The sequence below is a fragment of the Arachis ipaensis genome, chromosome B8 (assembly GCF_059453495.1).
Source record: "Arachis ipaensis isolate K30076 ecotype BB chromosome B8, ASM5945349v1, whole genome shotgun sequence".
In the NCBI taxonomy this organism is placed as follows: Eukaryota; Viridiplantae; Streptophyta; class Magnoliopsida; order Fabales; family Fabaceae; genus Arachis; species Arachis ipaensis.
Window position 1 is genome coordinate 60,967,659 of NC_142443.1, and position 5,282 is coordinate 60,972,940.

The following is a 5,282-nucleotide window of genomic DNA, read 5'->3' on the forward strand; positions in this document are numbered from 1 at the left end:
GCATGGATCACAAGGAACCATGATCAAAGTGTGAACCCAAATCCAAAGTATTGGCTTACTATGGTTCAGGAAAAATACTTAGATTTCAGTCCGGGAAATGTAAGGCTAGCGTTCAACTTGCCAATGATGGAAGAAAACGCACGCCCCTACACAAGAAGGGTCAACTTTGATCAAAGGTTGGACCAAGTCCTTATGGACATATGTGTGGAAGGAGCTCAATGGAAAATTGACTCAAGGGGCAAGCCGGTTCAACTAAGAAGGCTTGACCTCAAACCAGTGGCTAGGGGATGGCTAGAGTTCATTCAATGCTCAATCGTTCCTACTAGTAACCAATCTGAAGTTACTATAGACCGGGCCATCATGATCCATAGTATCATGATTGGAGAAGAGGTGGAAGTTCATGAGATTATACCTCAAGAACTCTACAAGGTGGCTGACAAGTCCTCCACTTGGGCAGGATTAGTCTTTCCTCACCTCATTTGCCACCTCTGAAATTCGGCTGGAATTGACATAGAGGGAGACATCCTCATTGAAGAGGATAAGCCCATCACTAAGAAAAGGATAGAGCAAACAAGAGATCATGGACCTCAACATGAGCATGAGGAGATTCCTCCTCATGAAATCCTTGAGATACCTCAAGGGATGCACTTCCCTCCACAAAACTATTAAGAACAAATCAACACTTTCCTAGGAGAATTAAGTTTCAACATGGGACAACTAAGGGTGGAGCACCAAGAGCACTCCATCATCCTCCATGAAATTAGAGAAGATCAAAGAGCTTTGAGGGAGGAGCAAGAAAGACAAGGAAGAGACATAGAGGAGCTCAAAAGCACCATTGGTTCTTCAAGAAGAGGAAGACGCCACCCTCACTAAGGTGGACTCATTCCTTAATCTCCTTGTCTATTTATTTTCTATTTTTTTATTTTTGAGCTTTATATTTTATTTATGTTTGTGTCTTTACTATATGATCATTAGTGTCTAAGTGTCTATGCCTTAAAGTTATGAATATGAATCCATCACCTCTCTTGGATGAAAAATATTTTAATTACAAAAGAACAAGAAGTACATGGTTTTGAATTCACCCTTGAAACTAGTTTAATTATTTTGATGTGGTGGTAATACTTTTTATTTTCTGAATGTATGCTTGAACAATGCATATGTCTTTTGAAGTTGTTGTTTATGAATGTTAAATATGTTGGCTCTTGAAAAATAAGGAAAAAGGAGAAATGTTATTTGATAATCTGAAAAATCATAAAAATGATTTTTGAAGCAAGAAAAAGTAGTGAATACAAAAGCTTGCAGAAAAAAAAAATATAGCGAAAAAAAAAGAGAAAGAGAAAGAAAAAGCAAGCAGAAAAAGCCAAAAGCTCTTTAAACCAAAAGGCAAGAGAAAAAAGCCAATAGCCCTTAAAACCAAAAGGAAAGGGTAATAAAAAAGGGATCCAAGGCTTTGAGCATCAGTGGATAGGAGGGCCTAAAGGAATAAAATCCTGGCCTAAGCGGCTAAACCAAGCTGTCCCTAACCATGTGCTTATGGCGTGAAGGTGTCAAGTGAAAACTTGAGACTGAGCGGTTAAAGTCAAGGTCCAAAGCAAAAAAAAGAGTGTGCTTCAGAACCTTGGACACCTCTATTTGGGGACTTTAGCAAAGCTGAGTCACAATCTGAAAAGGTTCACCCAATTATGTGTCTGTGGCATTTATGTATCCGGTGGTAATACTGGAAAACAAAGTGCTTAGGGCCATGGCCAAGACTCATAAAGTAGCTGTGTTCAAGAATCAACATACTGAACTAGGAGAATCAATAACACTATCTGAATTCTGTGTTCCTATAGATGCCAATCATTCTGAACTTCAATGGATAAAGTGAGATGCCAAAACTATTCAAGAGGCAAAAAGCTACAAGTCCCGCTCATCTGATTGGAGCAAAGTTTCATTGATATTTTGGAATTTATAGTATATTCTCTTCTTTTTATCCTATTTGATTTTTAGTTACTTGGGGACAAGCAATAATTTAAGTTTGGTGTTGTGATGAGCAGATAATTTATACGCTTTTTGGCATTGTTTTTACATAGTTTTCAGTATGATTTAGTTAGTTTTTAGTATATTTTTATTAGTTTTTAATTAAAATTTACATTTCTGGACTTTACTATGAGTTTGTGTATTTTTCTGTGATTTTAGGTATTTTCTGGCTGAAATTGAGGGACTTGAGCAAAAATCAGATTCAGAGGTTGAAGAAGGACTGCAGATGCTGTTGGATTCTGACCTCCCTGCACTCAAAGTAGATTTGCTAGAGCTACAGAACTCCAAATGGCGCGCTCTTAATTGCGTTAGAAAGTAGACATCCAGGGCTTTCCCAAAATATGTAATAGTCCATACTTTGCTCGAGTTTAGAGGACGCAAACTGGCGTTCAATGCCAGTTCCATGCTGCATTCTGGAGTTAAACGCCAGAAACAGGTTACAAAGTGGAGTTAAACGCCAGAAACAGGTTACAAACTGGCGTTCAACTCCAAGAGAAGCCTCTACACGTGTAAAGCTCAATGCTCAGCCCAAGCACACACCAAGTGGGCCCCAGAAGTGGATTTCTGCATCATTTACTCATTTCTGTAAACCCTAGTAACTAGTTTAGTATAAATAGAACTTTTTACTATTGTATTTACATCTTTGGATTATCTTTAGTTTCATCTTTAGATCACGTTTGGGGGCTGGCCATTCGGCCATGCCTGAACCTTCATCACTTATGTATTTTCAACGGTAGAGTTTCTACACACTATAGATTAAGGTGTGGAGCTCTGCTGTTCCTCATGGATTAATGCAAAGTACTACTGTTTTTCTATTCAATACAAACTTATTCCGCTTCTAAGATATTCATTCGCACTTCAATGTGAATGTGATGATCGTTACAATCATCATCATTCCCAACTTATGAACGCGTGCCTGACAACCACTTCTGTTCTACCTTAGACTGAATGGGTATCTCTTGGATATCTAATACAGGGGACCGAGACCGAGATATTAGAATCTTCGTGGTAAAAGTTAGAACCCATGGACGGTCATTCTTGAGATCCAGAAAGTCTAAACCTTGTCTGTGGTATTTCGAGTAGGATCTGGGAAGGGATGGCTGTGACGAGCTTCAAACTCGCGAGTGCTGGTCGTAGTGACAGACGCAAAAGGATAGTAAATCCTATTCCAGTATAATCGAGAACCGACAAATGATTAGCCATGCAGTGACAGCACATTGGACCATTTTCACAGAGAGGATGGGATGTAGCCATTGACAACGGTGATGGCCTACATAAAGCTTGCCATGGAAAAGAGTAGGAATGGTTGGATGAAGACAGCAGGAAAGCAGAGGTTCAGGAGGAACGAAAAGCACCTCTATACTCTTATCTGAAACTCTCACCAATGAATTACATAAGTATCTCTATCCTATTTTAATTATCCTTTAGTACACTATAATCTCTTAATACATTTGAATCCGCCTGACTGAGATTTACAAGGTGACCATAGCTTGCTTCAAGCCGACAATCTCCGTGGGATCGACCCTTACTCACGTAAGGTTTATTACTTGGACGACCCAGTGCACTTGCTGGTCAGTTGTGCGAAGTTGTGACAAAGAATTAAGATTATAAACGTGTGAATAAAGTTTTCAGCACCGTTACCAAGGAATGGAACCGTCACGATTTCTGCGCACCACGCACGCGTGGATCGCAAAAGCAATCGGCGCGCACGCACGCATGGCACGCACGCGTGAGAAGCTGCACGTGACCTCATTAAAGGAAATCGTGCCTGGCAATTTCTGAGGCTCATTAGGCCCAATTTCAAGCTGTTTCTGCATAGGAAACGACCCAAGGATGCTAGGGGAAGAAGGGAGATCACTCATTTACACTAGGACATAATTTTTAGCTAGTTTTTGGTTCTTTTGTTGTTCTAGAGGGAGAATCCCTTGTTCCTCTCTAGATCTAGTTTTAATTTGATTGTCCTTTGTTGATTTGTGACTTGGATCTTGTTAATTACTAGTTTTAATTGTTCAATTTGAATTTCTTGTTACAATTTTGCTTATATCTTGTGATAGTTTATGAATTCTTGTCAATTATTATTTTATACCCATTTCATGAATGTTATGAATCTTGACTTGTTAATGTTTCATTGATGATTTCTATGTTTAGCTTTGTTGTTTGGATGATCATATGTTGATAATTGTTAGTGGGTATTTGTGGATTTCAATTTAATTGCCATTTTGAACATGTCTTTTGTTAATGCTTACCAAGTGTTTGATGAATTGTTTACTTTGATTATGGAGTAGTCTTTTTCACTCTTGGCCTAGGTCAAGGGAATTGGGTAAACTTGAGTCATTGGGTCTAATGGATTTGATGATTTGAGAGCCCTGGGTGGTCAATTTGATACTCATTGACGCCAACCCACTACTAATCTAATTAGTAGGTAGGTTGGGACTTATGGGTTGATGTGATCAGGGCCATTTGACGTACTTCAAGTCTAGGGATAGATATCACGTACTTAAGACTTTGAGAGTAGACTTAATGAGCTTGTTTCCTTATAATTGTCAAGATATAGTTGTTAGACAAGGATGGTGATCCCAATTCCCAAGCCTAGCCAAGAGTTGCTTTTATTATTCATATTTGAAAATCAACTTTCTCAACCAATTGCTTTAGTTGTAGTTCCTTGTTTGGGTTATAATAGAATTAAGTGGAATGTTGTTTATTCATTGAAGTTGCTCATGTTTTGCTTAGTCAATTGAACTAGTTGACGCATTTTAAGATTACTTGCTTGTTAAGATTCCCATTTATTTTCATACTCATAACTCACAACCCCGGACTTCTAACTAATGTCGAAGCACATGTTTGCCCATTCCTTGTGAGACAACCCGAGGTTTGAATACTTCGGTTATTTCTATTGGGTTGAACTTGTGACAACCAAATCCCTCTTCTAAATTTGACCCCCGAAGATTGTTGTTGGTAGAGCTATACTTGCAACGCGGTTTTATTAAAGAGAATCTTTACCAATACACCCTTGGGACCGTGTCAGTTGCCTCCTAAAAAGCGCTTCTTTAATGTCAATATCTTGACAGTGAGCTCTCATGGAGCCTCACAGATAATCAGAGCAGGGTTGGGGCCTCTCAACACCAAACTTAGAGTTTGGTTGTGGCCTCCCAACACCAAACTTAGAGTTTAAATGTGGGGGTTTTGTTTGACTCTGTATTGAGAGAAGCTTTTCATGCTTCCTCTCCATGGTTACAGAAGGATAACCTTGAGTCTTATAGTTT